Raw genomic sequence first — 17,561 nt, 5'->3', positions numbered from 1 at the left:
GTCATAAAACCTAGGGCCTGAAGAACTTCCCTTGCACAGACTGTTGTTTGAGAGAGTATCACCTGGAGTTGAAGCCTCAGTCGATGGAGTCTGTGAATTGGAAGTGATACCAGACAGGACTGACTACTGAACACTGTTCCAAAGAACTCCAATTGTTGTGTAGGGATAAGGTTTGATTTCTCCCAATGTATTGTTATTCCCAGCAATTTTGCCAGAGAGAGAGAGTATAATGCAGTGATGTCACCAGAAGATGCTCGGTGGGGGTAGTAAGGAGCCAGTTGTCCAGATATGGAAACACCCGGAATCCTTTTAGACTCAAATGAGCTATTTCCACTGCCATGCATTTCGTGAGCACACTGGGGGCTGTAGAGAGACCAAATGGCACGGCACGAAAACTGATAATGACTGGCTCCTAGCCGGAAATGAAGCAGACTCCTGGAGTGTTTGTCCATCTTGATGTGGTAATACGGATCCCAAAGGTCTAAGGAGCACATCCAATCACCTTCTCTTAAAAAGGGAAGAATGGACTGAACCATGACCATCTGGAATTTGGTTTAGGTGACAGACTTGTTTAAGCTGCTGAGATCCAAAATGAGTCTCCAGTCTCCTGTCTTTTTTGGCACTAAAAAGAATCTTGAGTAAAATCCGGATCCTCGCTGGTCTGGTGGGACTGGTTGGATGAATCTTTTTTGAGACAGCTTTATAATTTCTGAAGCTGCTTCTTCACTTTGACTTGGTGGAACATCAGGAAGTTTTCTTGGAAATTTTGGCTGACAAGAAAGGGGAATAGTGTGACCTCTGGTGATAATGCTCTGCACCCAATGATCGGTGGTGATAGATTGTCAGGCAGCTTGGTGCAGAGAGAAACAACCCCCAACTCCTTCCAGAGGTAAGCAATTGGGCTGCTCCTCAGGAGTTGTGATAAGGCTGACCAGAGAAAAGAGTCCCTGGAGCCTTGGTTATGAGGACTCCCTCTGCCTCTATAGGGGTGTCTTCCAGAACTGTTACCTCCTATGCCTCTGGGAGTATCATCACCATGTGCGGCACGGAAAGGACCCTGAGATTTCTTATGCCACATTTTTCCACTCCTCTGATTCCTGTAGAAGGTATGTTGTGGGTTGGAAAATCATAGGCCTATGGCAGACAGGGTTTTTCCATCTTGCTTGCACCTGGCTAGTGTGTCCTTCACTTTGGAGCCAAAAAGGGACGAAGCTTTGATGGGAGCATTCAGAAAGGAAGACTTGAAGGGATCCGCAAGGTCACAAATGTGCACAGGCATGACGCCTCATAACAATGCCTGAACCCGCTGCTCTAGCCCCCCCCTTTGGTCGCATGTGACAGCAACCTCATGGACGAGTTGGATATTGATTCCATGGTTGGGGGCTGCAAGGCCACTTTGTCCCTGACCTCGTCAGAGAACTGCCCTGGGAGCGCCCCAGAGAATTCAGAGATCAAGTCCCTCTGGAGCCTAGTAAAGTGTGCCAAATAATTCAGGGACCATATAGCAAAGGTCCCTGAAGCAAAAACTCACTTCCAAAGTCTGTCCACTGCCTGGGACTCCATGTTGGATGGATGGACAGTGGGACTTTCCTCAGCCAAGTCCTTTTTCATGGCCGCTGCCGCCACCATAGCATCAACTGGTAACCCTTTGGACAAATGCGGGTTCTCCTTGGGAGGGAAAATAATTCTGGCTGGTCTCCGAGGGATCATCTCAATGGAATCAGGGTTCTTCCAAGTTCACTGCACGATGAGCTGGATGAGCTCATCGGCAGACAGGTTCACCCAAGAGGTAGAAGGCCGGGCACGAAAAGCCTGCAGGAACACGTACTCCTCAGACGAAGGGTTGGAGGGCTTCCAGTCACCTCTCTACTTTAACATTTCCAGGATGTCTCCGAAAGAGGCATCATCAGGAGGTGACCATGGGGACCCTTCACCATCATCGTAATCCATGTCTTCATTAAGGACTCCTCGGGTGAATCCATGTGCTTTCTCTTGCACGTCTTCATTCGAGGGGGCTCCTCAGTGGGGGTCTCTGAGAAGGACTCGGAAGAGCGGGTGCCCTGAACAGGGGTGTCCTGCAGCTTCTCTGCCCAGTGTCCCGGGGGAGTGATCTGTGATAGCTGTAGCTCAGGAGGTGAAAACTGGGGTTCTGGCATCAAAGGAGCGTTGCCAGAAGCAACGGCCCTCTCCATCGCTCAGAAGACAGGCCCGCTTGTAGAGGGATGGGAGCCTGGAACTGAGAAAGATAACCTTGGGACCAGGGACACACACCCTCTGATGAACCCGCCCCCAAGGATGGAGCCTCAAACTGGATTGGCACAGATGCAGATATCGGTCCGAGGATGGAACCGAGTAGAAAAGTGGTTCCGTACCCCAGGCCAACGTGCCCATCCCCCAATCCCCAGATTGAGGAAGGACCAGTTCAGCTGGAACTGAAGACCAAAGGGGCAAACTCAGAGCCGGAGTGAGATGCACTGCAGGCACCAAGGTGATGGGTTCCAAGAAGGATGTCGGAGCAGAAGGCTTCGGAACAGAGATGGTTGAAGGAGGAGTGTAAGATGGAGTCCATGGATAAGACAACCCTAGCCCTGCAGGTGGATTGGTCTTAGAAAATGAGGGAATCCCCCTGGCTAACAACAGCTGGTCTACAAGATGCACCACGTTGTGTTCCAAAAGGCTCCTGGTGCATCTAGTGGATACTCCGGATGGAGAGTCAGGATGTTCGAGGAAGGGGCTATACGCTTGGCCCAGAAATGGATCTACAGAAGAGGAGTATCAGGTCCATGATGCAAGGTCTGCTGGCACCAAAGTCTCTAATTTCAAGACCAGAAGTAAAAAGGTCAAATCCAGTGAGGTCCGTACAATGCTTGGTGTCGAAGTGGCGCTTGGAGCCAAAACGGTCAGTTCCAAAATGGAAACTAATGGCATAGTTGAAGGTGTGCCCTGAGCCAAAGTGGCCACAGGTGCCAAAGTTGGAATAGATGTAGTAAGGTCTATGATCGGTGCCAGGACCGGTGCCGAAACAGGTGCCGGTGTCAAAGGTTTTGAGATGGTTGGAGCCGAAGAGGTAGATTTATGCTCCAAAGATAACTTTGAGACCTTTGATTTCCCAGGCTTGCTCTGATCACCCGATGGTGAAGAAGGAACAAAGTGGGATCTCTTTTTGTCCTTAGAAGGAGGGGTTGAGACCTCCATCGCAGAAATGGCCTCTGAGAAGGAGACTTGAGTGAACCTTTCAGAATGAGTTTATTTTTGTGCTCAATAAGAGTGCATTGACTGAAACTCTGACAAATGTCACATAGAGACTGCACCGAAAGGTGGGGCACTCCCAAATAATATACACAGTCATCATGAGAATCACTGTTAGGCAACTTGCCCTTATATGAAGTACAATGCTTAAAACCTGAAGTACTCTTCTTATCTGACATCTTGATACAAAAGACCACAGGCCAACTATATAATCAAACTATAATGAAGTTAACTCCGTTCAGAAAGTCAGAAATATAACAATACACTGTACGTAGAGAAAAGAAAGGAAACACCTGAATAAAAGTCAAAGCTAGTAGGTTAAACAGGAGAGAAAATACCAACTATGGTATTGAAGAAATCCAACAAGGGTAAGGGAGGAAAGGATGTACCAACAATGGTACTTGAAATTTACTAATGGTAACAACGGGTAGAGGGAAATAAGGTTAGGCAGAAGAAAGGACTAGAAATACTAATCGCTTAAAATAATATGAAGATATCCAAAATGTTTTACACAGATATCAAAAAAGTTTCACTTAGCTGAGAGCTTGGCTGAAACGTGGCTTTACAGCTATGCAGCAAACATGATCTGGGGTAACAGCGAGAAGGGCATTCTGGGTAGAGACTTAGCTCAAGAGTTTTTTGGCTGGCGTGAGCTTGGTAATAAGGCCGACTCAGTTCCGAGAGCTCGGAACCGAACCCATCAGTGATGAACGGAAAGAAGATTAACAACATCTGATAAGAAGTTATGTTCTTACCATAACATTCCATCTATGCTGTTGATCTCCATTCATTCTTGACTGATGGGTTCGGTTCCGAACCCTCGGAACCAACTCAGCCATTATACAAAGCTTACGCCAGCTAAAAACTCTCAAGCTAAGGCTCTACCCATACTGCCTTTCTTCCCATTACCTCAGATCGAGTTTGCCTACCATTAAGAAAACATGGAAGCTCTGTCTGAGCAGCAATCCTATAAAACCCCAGGGACTAGTTTACAACCTCCAGGAGTCTCTAGGAGGGGGCAGGAGAGTGGGATGTCAAGAATTAATGAAGATCAACAAAACAGATGGAACATTATGGTAAGAACATAACTTCTTTATCTGATGTTGTAAATCTTCATTCATTCTTGACTGATGGGACAGAGTCCCCAGCTACTTTAGATCCTGGGTGGCCCTAAAGAAGGCTATTCCTGAGCACCAAATAGCCAAAGGATGCTCTTCCCCTGGAGATCGTGTCTAATTTGTAATGAGTGATAAAGGTATGTGGGGTAGCCCAAGTTGCAGCAGCACATATGTCTTCCAAAGAAGCTCTGGAATAGAAGACCCCTGAAGTGGAAACAGATCACTTTGAATGAGCTCTAACTTTTGTGGTTGTTTTTTCTGGTTGCATATAAAGATAATGCAGTCCCTTAACCATTTCAATAAGGTGACCTTTGAAACCGGTTTTCCCAATCTGGTGTCTGAAAAAGATAGAAAAAGTTGGTCTGATTTTCTAAAGGCTTTTGTAATAAGTAAAAACGTAACTGCCTGTGGACATCCAACATATGCAGGCAGTACTCTCCTTTGTTTGAAAAATTTGGAAAGAAACCTGGTAAGTCTATAGTCTGGTTAATATTGGACTCTGATACCACTTTAGGAAGGAAGGAGGGACTGGTTCTGAGTGATTATCTCTGTGGAAGATGATGTAGGGATGATTCACACGCAAAGCCTGTGACTCTGAAATTCTCCTAGCATATGTGATAGCTACTAAGAAGTGGGTCTTCCAAGATAAAAACTTGAGGTCACAAGTGGCTCCTGGCTCAAAAGGCTGATGAACTAGGCATTGCAAGACTAAGGTCAAATCCCAAGGCTCTACTGGATCTTTGAAAGGTGGCTTCAAATGTTGAGCACCTTTAAGAACAATTTTGCAAAGATGGTGGGACATTAATGAGTGATCGTCGAAACTGTTATGAAAATTCGAGATGGCCGCTAAATGAACTCTAATAGCAGAAGTTGAGGCTCTCAACTGAAATAAGGTGGCTAAGTATTCCAGGACCTTATCTACTGGAGTCGAGAAAGGATCAAAAACATTTGTATCTGACCAAATAGAGAATCTTTTCCATTTGTCAAGGTAAATTTTTCTGGTGGACAGTTTATGAGAAGCCAGAAATATCTTTTGCACTGGGGAGGACAAATTGTTCTGCCTAGCAATTACTGGAAGTGGAGAAACCAAGCCGTCAGCTTGAGATGTTGAAGGTTGGGATACACCAAGCCATGAGAGTGAGATAATAGGTCCGGAGTTGGATCCAGAGTCCACGGGTGGTGAATCAGATGAGGCCAAAGAAAGGGAAACCAGACTTCACTGGGCCAGTAAGGTGCAATGAGGAACACTTTGCTTCTCAAAAGTTGGGCTGTCCTTAGAAATTGGGAAATTAGAGGAAATTAGAGGAAATGGTGGAAAGGCATATAGAAGTCCCAGGGGCCAATTGTGGAGAAGTGCATCTCTCAAGGACTCCCTGCAAGGGGGGACCAGGGCAAAGTAGCTGCTGCATTTGTGGTTTATGGGACAGGCAAACAGGTCGCAGCATGGCTGAGCCCATCAATGAAAAATGTTTGTCACTATGTTGAGATTGAGAGACCACTTGTGAGGTAGAAGGATACACCTGCTTAGTTTGTCCAAAATCACATTGGAGTTCCCCAGACTATGTGTTGCTATTAGACAGCAGTTGGAGGTGATTGCCCATTGCCAAACTCTTAGGGATTCTCGGCATAGTGGGTAGGATCTGGTTCCCCCCTGTTTGTTGATGTACCAAATTACTGACATGTTGTCTGATTGGATAGCAAATGTCTCAGAAGGAAGGGCAGACTGGAATGCATGCAATACTAAAAGCACTGTCCTCAGTTCTAGGACACTGATGTGCAGATTGGCCTCCTGTGGAGACCAAGTGCCTTGGACAGTCTTTCCCTGAAAATGTCCCCCTCCCAACCCTATCAGGGAAGCGACCGTAGTCACTACGGCCTTGGGCTGAGAGGGGGAGAAGGGATGACTCCATAAATCCTCTTCTGGCTTCATCCACCAAGATAAATCCTTCTTGCAGTGATTTGTTGTTAAGACTGGATGAAACATGGGGTGAGTTAGAAGTGATCATTGTGACACTAGGAGCCATTGAAGCAGCCTCATGTGGTACCTTGCTAGGGGGACTAATGTTATTGCTGCTACCATGGATCCGAGAAGTTGTAGTACTAGATGAGCAGGGACTTTGTCTTGGGAGAGAATCACTTGAAGCTGCGATCTCAACTTTAACAACCTGTGATGAGGAAGGGAGGCCACACAGGTTTTCATATTTAGTTTTGCTCGATGAATTCCAGGTCCTGTGTGGGAGATAGTTGTGATTTTTGTTTGTCGATTGAAATGCCTAAGAACTCAGCAAGGTGTAGAACAGAGTCTATGGGCAAAGCAGCAGATGCCTGGTGGAGTCAGTGAGAAGCCAGTCATCTATATATAGAAACACATGGAATCCCTGTAACCTTAAATGAGCTGCTACAACCATCCATTTGCTGAACAGTCTGGAGGCTGTGGTGAGACCAAAGGGCAGTATTCGAAATGGATAATGACTGGCTCCTAGCCAGAACCTGAGATATCTTCTGGAGTACTTGTCCATCTTTATGTGGTTATAAGCATCCTGAAGTTCTATAGAGCACATCCAATCACCCTTCGCTAGAAAGGGAAGGATAGACTAAACCATAACATTTCATCTGTTGTACAAATTTGTTCAATACGTTGATATCCAAAATTGTCCTCCAGTCCTCTGTCTTTTTTGGAACTAAAAAGAATCTTTTATAGCATCTGGATCCTATTTGGTCTGGTGAGACTGCTTGGATGACTCTTTTGTGAAGCAGCTTTTGAATTTGTAGTGCTGCTATATCCCTCTGACTGGGTGGAACATCGGGGATTCATCTTTGGAGTTTGGGGAAAAGATTGAAGGGAATGCGGTAACCTCTGGTGATTACTGTGTGCACCCAGGAATCTGATGTTATTGTGACCCAGGCTGAGTGGTGCAGACAGAATCTTCCCCCAATTGCTTCCTGAGGTAAGTAATCAGGCCACTGCTCAGGAGCACTGGTAGGGTTGTCCAGAAGAGAAATCTCGGGAACCCTGGTTGCATGGACCCCCCTCTGCCATGGGAGGGATGTCTTCCAGATGAGTTCCCCCCCTCTGCCTTGGGGGCAATACTCACCACATGTGTCCTAAAAAGACACTTGGGTCTTCTTGAACCACATCTTTCCACTCCTCTGATTCCTAGACTAAGGTCTTCATGGAGTGGAAAAATGCACGCCAACAGCAGAAAGGGTCTTCCCGTCCTTTTCACACCTGGCTAATGTGTCCTTTGGGCTAAACAATGAAGTAGCATCAACCAGAGCATTGATAAAGGAAGACTTAAAGGGATCTGCATAATTACACAAGCGCATTCAGGTGTGATGTCTAATGGCAATGCCTGTACCCGCTGCTCTAGACGTCCCTTTGGCTGTATGAGCAATAAGCCACATGGATGAATTTGAGATCAACTCCAGGATAGCAAGCTGAGAGGCAACCTTATCTCAAACCTCATCAGACACTGCTCCTGCAAGGGTGTCTGAAAGCTCAGTTATCAGATCCCTTTGGAGTCTAGTGAAGTATGCCAAAAAGTTCAAGGACCAAATAGCGAAGGTCGAAGAAGCAAAGACCCACTTCCCAAATATGTCCATCATCTGCGACTCTTGGTTAGGATGGACAGTTGAACTCTCTTCGGCGAGTTCCTTTTTGGTGGTCGCAACCACCACCATGGCATCCACTGCTAGACCCTTAGACTAATTGGGCTGATCCTCGGGGGCTGAAAGAATTTTGTCTGGTCTCCAGGGAATTGGCTCTATAGTGTCAGCAGGAGCCTTCCACGCCTGCTGTATGATCAGTTTGATTAATTTGTCAGCAGGTGGGGGTCACCCAAGAAGTAGATGACTGGCCACGAAAAGCTTGCAAGAAAACAGATTCCTCAGAGGATGGGTTTGAGGGCTTCCAATCACCCCTCTGCTTTAATATTTCCAGGATGTCTCCAAAGGAGACATCTTCATGGGTGACAGTGGGGACCCTTCCCCTTCATTGTAATCTGTACCCTCAGTGACTGATTCTTCTGGAGAATGCAAGTACTTCCTCTTGCACAATCTCTTACAGGGTGGCTCTTTAGCGGGAAGATCTGAGGAGGACTCTGATGAGATGGGACCCTGCACTAGGGTATTTTGCCACTCTTGTGCCCATTGTCCCAATGTAGCAGATTGTGGCAGATACGAACCAGAGGGCACAAAAATATGACACTCTAACCATGATGGTACCAACTGGGAGCCTGCTGAGGCTAGAGTTCTCTCTATAATCTGGAAGGCAGGCCCACCCAAAGAGGGATGGGAGCCTGGAATGAAGAAAGACAACCTCGGAACCAGGGTCATACCCCACTCTGACAAGCCGCCCCCCAGAGCAGGAATCGAGAGAGGACTTGAAACTGTCAAGAAACCGAGAGCTGTAGATTGCGCTGTAGAAAATATCAGAGCCAATCCAGGGATCCCGGAACCGGCAGCCAAATCTTTGCCCCATGGGTACGACGGTTCCAATGGATCCAAAGACCACAGAGTAGGTTCCGGTACTGAGGTGAGATCCACCACCAGTACCAAAGCAGTTGGCACCAGAAGCATTGAAGCAATGGGTTCCAAGACCTGGGCAGTGGTTGAAGGAGGAATATATGTAGAAGTCTTGGGAGAGTAAGCCTCGGCTCTGGGAGGGAGGGAGGTCCAAGAAAATGCAGGGAGGCATCTGGCTGCCAAGAGCTGATCCACTACCTAACCATCTAACTACATCCATTTCTGATAGACTCCTGGAAGAATGGATCAACATTCCCAAAGGAGATTCAGGTTTTTCCACGAAGGGACTCAGCTGTTGACCCAAGAAGGGGTCTACTGAAAGAGAATATCTAGTCCTGGGGTTACTTATAATATCGACCTTCAGCACCATAGTCTGTTGATTAGAGGGTGAGAATGGAACCGAAATAGTAGAAGGTACAATTATCGGTGCCGGGGAGGTCATCTCCGCCAAAGACATGGTTGGTAACGAAGATGGTTGGGTACTTTCAATAGTAGAAGGTACCGTAATAGATTTTGTTGGCTTTGGTACTGGAGCAGGTCAATGATATCTTAGGAACTTTAGCCTTCGGTTCTGAAGAAGGTGTCGGAACCTGAGATTTTTGAATCCTGGAGTCATGTACCTTGGGTGAAGACAGTATCGAATAGCTCCATTTATTAGTGTCAGTTTTGGAGATTTTGAAGTCCCCCTGAGAAAGAGCTTCACCAAATGGACATTTTAATAATCCTTTAAGTATCAATGTGTTACGTCTCTGCAATAGTTTGAGCACTGAAACCCTTACAGAGTTCACAAAGAGGTTGAATTTCTAGATGTGGGACACCCAAACAATAAATGCAAGAAAGATGCCCATTCAAATTGGGCTTCTTTCTGCCACAGTCTTTACACTGCTTGAACCTGGAGGTTCCTTTCTGCTTCTCTTCCATGTTGTCCAGTCAAATACACGCCACACTCACACATGCACACACTCACTCGTAAAGAAAAAAAAAAGGGGGGAAGAAAAGAAATAAAGGCTTTTTTTTTTTTTTAATTACCAACTACGGTATATAAAGAATTACCCAGATGGGTAAAGAAGAAGAAAAGGCAGGAAAAAGGATAGCAATGATGATATCAAAGGGTTGCCAATGGTAAATGGGAATGAGAGGCCTAATACCAACAATGGTAAGGAGAGATACCCTGAGGTAACTACGATTGAAAAAAGTTATCAATAGAGTCAATCGCACAAAAAGGAAACTAAACAACAATAATTACAGAATATAAAGCAAAAGGTAGAATAATAGGCAAATAGAAAAAGATTTTTGAGCACTTAGCTGACAGCAACGGCTGACGCATCCAATTTTCTACATGGCAAATGAGATCTGGGGTAATGAGAAGAGAGGCAGTATGGGTAGAGCCTTAGCTCGAGAGTTTTTGGCTGGCACAAGCTTTGTATAATGGCAGAGTTGGTTACAAGGGTTCGGTTCCGAACTCATCAGTCAAGAATGAATGAAGATTGACATCAGATATAAGGTTTTTTGAAAACAGCTAACACTTTATCAATAAATATCAACATATTTTCAGGTATCATAACCACATCATGCACATGCAAAACAAATTTCCTGTTTCTTCTCAACAATAATAAGAAGCGAAAAAAGTGTGATGCCCACAGAAAAGATTATGAGACTATAATATGTCTCCAGTGGAATCAGCAAGCAAAACTATACAAAACACCACTGAAAATGACACCAAAAAGAAAGCGACCACTGAGAAGACATCTCCAATAAACGTTTATTGTGGGATTTCCAAGATGGCTACAAATTTATCAATAGCTTAATTTCAGCTCTCCTGGTGTGAAAACAGAAACTGAGAAGAGAAAGCCAAAGAAACTGTCTTTCTGGATAAAGTTCAGTTACTGGCTAGTAAGTACACTGCCTGGATGTCAGGAAAGAAGCAGTTTAGAGAATGAGAAAGAAAATTATGTAGAAAATGTAACGTGATAATACTGTCTAGGAAGAATCTTCTAGTTGTTCAGCAAAAAACAGTTCAAGCTTTAGCTTTCTTACAAGAGATGGCTTCCAGTACTTTAGAGGAAAAAATAAATCAAATGTACTCAGAGGTAATTCATATAAATGAAACACTGAAGGAGTAAATCAACTCAAATAACAAACAGCAGGAAAATACAAAAACCTTTAACTAGCTAATCAGATGAACTGACAAAACTGCAAAAATCAGAGGCTGAAATGATGAAATGCTGACTGAGTATGAAACTTCTCAAAGAGAGCTATTTAAAAAAATTGTAGTGTTAGAACACAAAGTGCGCAGGGAAAACCTAAGATTGTCTGCTGTACCAGAGAAACTGGAAGGAACACATTGCATTAATTAAAGTACAAATAAGCAAATGGACTGATATTCTACAGCAGAATCTGTTAATTGAAAGGGCACACTGAGTGCATGCTCCAAATCTGGCCATGAGAAAGCAGTCAAGACCTGTATTCATAAAGATGCAAATATACCAGCAGAAAGAGTTGATCCTGACAAAAACTTATGAGGACAGGAACATTATCGAAAATTAAAGACAGTAGAGTGTTTGTGGAAAATGATTGTCCACTGTATACTAGGCAGAAGAGAAATAAATTTATCCCAGCAATTGGTGAATGTGGAGAGGCAGATGTGAAATTCAGGCCGCTTTATCCAGCTATCTTCAGCATATTTTTTCCTAGAGGATCAAAGACATTTTTGGATGTGGAAAAGACTAAGGAAGAAATAAAACAGTTTGTCCAACAAAAAGTGAGCCAGCAAACAGTAGGAGACTCTGCTACTCATTCTTCTGACAATAAAGCTCATAGAGAGACTTTGCCAGTGAAACCTTTTCCAGTGTTCCAAAATAAATTCTTGTCAGACAGAAAAAAAAGCCCAGGAGTTAGCTAGAGGAATCAGGAGTACCTTGGACTTGAACCAGAGTGTGGTGTTGGGAGATGGAGATGAACAGGAAGAAGACCAAAAACAGTGAAATATGTTAATAAAAGTGAGACTACAAAGCATCAATCACATTTATGATCCATGGCCTTGTTTGATAAAGTGGCTGAAAATTACTGGACTTTGGTAGTCTTTGTTAAACGTGCATGGACTGTAAAGCATATTCCCCACTTTATATTATTATGGTTTAGAAAGCATTAAATAGGAAAAAGTAACTGTACGTAAAACAGTTTTGTTCTTATCATCATCAACCCCATTTTTCCCACTTTTCTACATGTGGTCAGTGTGTCACGTTACTTGTTACCATCACAACCTATCCAATGCCATTCTCCTACCTTTGTCGACAGTCATGCCTAACTGTCACAAGTCTTCTATAACACAATCCATCCAACTTTTTGTGGGATGCCCTTGTTTACTCTTGCCTTCCTACTCTCTGTACCAAATCTTCTTCAGAAGACTGTCTTCTGCTTTCCTGCACATGTGCCCAAACCACAGTAATCTGTTCTCTTTCACTTTTTTTTTTAGGTCTTTATTAAACTATGACGTATGACATAGGCAATCTTACATTTATAGAAATGAAAAACAAATCACACTGACACCACTTTAGTTCCAAACATTATACATCACAGACACCATTGAAACAACTGTAACTGGAAACATTATACATCACTTATAAACTATGCAGTCATTGTCAGTTAAGCATTACATTGCTCATTCAAATCCTGCCTCTTAAACCTCGTTCTTTCTCTGCATATATTGTTTCCACAATTTCAATTTTTTTCCTATGTAGTTTGCTCCATCTCTTTTCTAAAGATAGAAAAGAAAACTGCCCTAGATGTCTCAAACTTGTGTAGTGTAACACAAATTCAAACAAAAACACAAGAAAATGTGGAGTCACTAAATCCTTCTCACAAAACTTTAATACCACAGGTTAAGCGCTTTCAGCCAAAAACTTTGGCCTTCTTCAGAACAAACAACTCAATAAATGCAACCCTTTTATATAAAATGGTCAAAAAATCTTGGCCAATCACATCTCATTTCCAATTAATTAATTGACAAAAAACATTTACCTAAAACCATTCACTTTAAACATTCACATAAAAAATGTGGGGGCAAACCACATAACAATATATTTCTGCTAAAACATTTTAGATATAATTCCTATTTGCATTTGCTGTAATATGCCTTTCTTTTTAAAACTGGTTTGTAGTTAACTCCATTGTTCAAACCTTGTGCCCTGCATGCATCCAACAAAATTTGCCATTTAAATTCCCGGGTCTATATTAGAACACTGAGCTTTCAAAATTTCGAGTGTTCTAATATCAAACCCTATTAATCGAAAATTTAAAACATTGAACATACAGAACAGCAAATTCTTTCCTAGGGAAAACATTTGCTGTTACAAAACACATACACACAACACAAGTACACCAAACAAATAGCAATCCACACACATACACCTAAACTCTTACACCTAACCCTACACTAAACTATACATACACCACTAACTATCCACTTACCTTAACCCAAACCCTAACCCTAAGGTCTGTCACTATCACACAATCACCTCACCCTTGCCCTAACCCTAACTCACCTACCCCATCCTAACCCTCATGTCCACACAATCGCACACTTACCTGACCTGCGCCCTAACCCTAACTCACCTAACCTGCCCTAACCTCATGTCCGCACAATCGCACACTTACCTGAACCCGTCCCGAAACTTTCAACTACAGTGCTGAAAATACTGAAGCAACAGAAATGGACAACCAAATTCTTTCCCTAGGAAAAAATTTGGTTTTCTGTTTCTTCGATATTTTCAGCTGAAAATGGGTCGATATTAGAACACTCGAAATTTTGAAAGTTCGGTGTTCTAATATAGACCCAAATTCCCTGTAGTCAAGTTCCCCATCTCTGTCTCCATTAAAATCCTGGGGAACATGATCAATAACCCCAAAAAGAAATGTAACTCTGTTCTTGATACCTGCACATGTAAGGGTGTCCTTACAAAGTGCATTGTCCAAGTTGTTCTTTTTTACGGTATTTTTATGGACAGGTAGAGTAAAGTCCATGAAGAAGAAGGCTTAGCATTCCTTAAGTTGCTTAAGGAATACCATGAAGAGGAGGAAATCAAGCTAGCCAAATGGATTGATTGGCTTATGGACAAACTTAGTTTGGCTGCTTCTCCTAGGCAAATTGATGATTTTTTTACGGTGTATACAGCCCAAAATTAATACATTGAACAAGTCTCTTAGAGAGAAGAAAGAAAAGAAGGTCAACAGGGATCGGAGATTGTATCAAGTGAAAACTAGCATTTCCACCTCAAAACTGGCCTGCAATGCTTCAGAAGAGCTTATGTCATCACGGCACATAAATGTGCAAGAGGAGGAAGCCAACAGAGAGGATAGGAACTTTAATGGCGAAAAAGAGAAACAGAATCCGAGTTTTTTTTTTATCTCCTCACCGCTCTAAGCGTTTACAAGAGAAGAGGTTAATACAGGTTGACCATTGAGAGGCTTCTGCAGAAATGAGGAGAGAGACATTCCACCATGGCAGAATTGGAACAGTCACAGCAATTTATCTGCATGTAATAGAATCTGCAAGTCAAGTAAGTGTTTACCATCTTTTTTGCACAGACAAGTGGTAACAGTGGCACCTAGTATCCAGCTTATGTCCATGACTTTTAAAATTTACAATTTGTCCACGAGAGTATTTACAGAGGCAGAGACTGATTTGTTGAAAAAGGGTTTTAATTTTGTGCCCTCTAGATGAGCAGACATTGTGGACACAATTATTGATTTGAAAGCTTACACACATAAACTTAATCTGAAATTTATTATGTGGAATCAAGAGGGTAAACCCAAAGGGGATTTCATTGTACCTTGTGTTTTTAATCCACTTTGCATTGAACAATCAAGGCTTTTGACGACTTGTGTGAGGTGGAAATTAGGGATTTATTAAGTAAAAACAGTAAAAGAAAACCCTTCAACGTGACTGCATTTGAACAAAGTTTGTTTAACTCCATTAGTAATGATCGTTCCATTAGGGACATGCATGCTGACAAGGTGGGGCTCTATGGTTATAGTGAACACAGAAGATTACATCAAGGGCATCTATACTTTGTTAGCAGATGAATCTGCATAAAAAATTGTTCAAAGGCAGATGTTTTCAAGGCATATATTTCATGATTTGAGGATGCTTTCACAGAAGGAATAATTTCTAAAACAATGTTTGATTTTTTTCAAGTTGACAGACCTAAGATAGGACATCTTTTTGGTATCCCAAAGATACACAAAGATGAGCGTTTTCCTCCTTACAGGCCCATTCTTTCTTCACTGGCAGCTAAGTTAGAATCTTGTTCTAACTTCATTGACAGGACTTTGCTTAAGTTAGTTCAAAACATAGAGCTTTTTTATTAGGGATTCTTTTGATTTTTTTAAGTAAAATTAAAAGTATCAGAGTAGAGACGGGATTTTTTTGGTTACAGTGGATGTGGCATCATTATATACTTGCATTCCTCACGAAGTGGGTTTAGAATGGGGGGGTTACATGTTGATTCACAGTGGGGAATATGATTTAGAAGAAAGCAAGTTTATGTTGGAATGTATTGACAACATTCTTTCATACATTTTTTGTCTTTGACAAGTATTTTTTTACAAACCAATGGTGTGGCGATGGGTGCAAGGATGGCTCCCAATTATGCCAATTTGGTCATGGCGTATTGGGAGACCAACATCATGTCTAAGCTTGTCAACAGGGAAAAAGATTGTAACATTATTGTTTTATCGATTACCTCTTTTTTATTTGGAGGGGAACAGAATCTGAACTCTCCAAATTCTTAGAAGACATGAATAACAGTACCTCCTTTTTGAGATTTACTGGTGGTTGGGACAATTCAAAAGTTTGTTTTTTAAACACAGAAGTTTTGAAAGAAGGGAAGGACATTTTAGGGTTGGTTATCAGTTGCAAAAATGTGGCTAGCAATGGTTTGTTGCATTACTCTAGTATGCATCCCACTTACATTAAGTATAATATTATAAAAGGACAGTTAGTAAGATTAAATAGGCTTACAAGTGATGAAACTAAGTTAGACTCTTTAGTGGAAGAGCTACATTGTAGGTTCAAAAATAGAGGATATTCCCCTGAAATAGTAAATGAGGTTCTGAACGCCAACTGTAGTAAGGAGGGTACAAGAGGTAACATGCAAGGTGACAAATATTGGGTCACTTCTATGTTGTTAATGTTCACTATAGACAGTAAAGAAATCAAAGACATTATATCCAACAATTTGAGAATTTTTGCATCAAACAGTGATTTAAACGCAGTTATAGGAGATGCACCCCTTTTTGTCAATAAAAGAGCAAGAAATTTCAAAGAAATTTTGGAAAGTGGGCACAATAAGGCAGTTAACAAAGGTGGAGGTACTTTTAAGTGCAAAAGTTGCAATTTTTGCAAATATATTTCAGAAGGGCCATCTTTTGAAGTCTGCACCCAAAAAAGGGATTGGAAGGTTTCTGGCACTTTTAGCTGTAATTCCACCTATGTGGTATATATGGCCAAATGTTCAGTCTGCTCTTCTTTCTATATTGGAAAGACCAACAGGCAATTAAAAAATAGAATTTATGAACATTATCATGCCATAAAAAAGAACAACTTGGACAATGCCCTTTATAAGCACACCCTTACATGTGCAGGTGGCAAGAACGGAGTTAAATTCCTTTTTGTGGTTATTGATCATGTTCCCCAGTATTTTAATGGAGACAGCGACAGGGAATTTGACTACAGGGAATTTAAATGACAAATTTTGTTGGAAACATGCAGGGCACCAGGTTTGAACAATGGAGTTAATTACAAAGCAGTTTTAAAAAGAAAGGCATATCACAACAAATAGGAATTATATTTAAAATGTTTTAGCAAAGAAATATATTGTTATGTGGTTTGCCACCACACTTTTTATGTGAATGTTTTAAGTTAATGGCTTTAGGTAAGTTTTTTTTTGCCAATTAATTAATTGGAATTGAGATGTGATTGGCCAAGATTTTTTGACCATTTTATATAAAAGGGTTGCATTTATTGAGTTGTTTGTTCTGAAGAAGGCCAAAGTTTTTGGCTGAAAGTGCTTAACCTTTGGTATTAAAGTTCTGTGAGAAGGATTTAGTGACTCCACTTTTTCTTGTCTTTTCTAAAGATCCCAGTTCCGGTTGTTTTATCTCTGTTACTATATTCACTACTTCTAGTAAAGTTGGTCTAGATTTTGATTTCCATTTTATAGTAATTGCTCTTTTGGTAGCGACGATATTTAGACTCAAAAAGGCTTTACTATGTCTAGACAATTCCAATTCTTTATCATAGCTCAAAAAATCATCTCCCCAGTCAATCCAGTCCGCTCACTGAGAGTCTCCTACAGAGCGGTCTACAGGGACTCTCTAAAGTCCATCAGCTCACTGCTGCTGCTGCATCTTTTGGCTTTTCCTGGTTAGGAGTCGCCACAGCGGAACTCCGGTCCGCTAATGATTGGTAGTTGATTTTCATGTGCCGAGTTACCAGCCCTGACGCACAACCTTCAACAAAGGTACGCCCATTCACGCATGTCTCCACGCAGAAGACGCTCTAGCTGAGAATCGAACCGGACAGCGTCTTACTGTGAGGTGACAACACCTCCGCAGCACCACCACCGCAGATTAAAGTCCACCAGCTCACTACACTCCCAAAAAATATGT

This window comes from Protopterus annectens, chromosome 4.part0, assembly GCF_019279795.1.
Source record: "Protopterus annectens isolate FY-2018-M chromosome 4.part0, PAN1.0, whole genome shotgun sequence".
Classification (NCBI taxonomy): domain Eukaryota; kingdom Metazoa; phylum Chordata; order Ceratodontiformes; family Protopteridae; genus Protopterus; species Protopterus annectens.
This window is presented reverse-complemented; position numbering follows the sequence as displayed.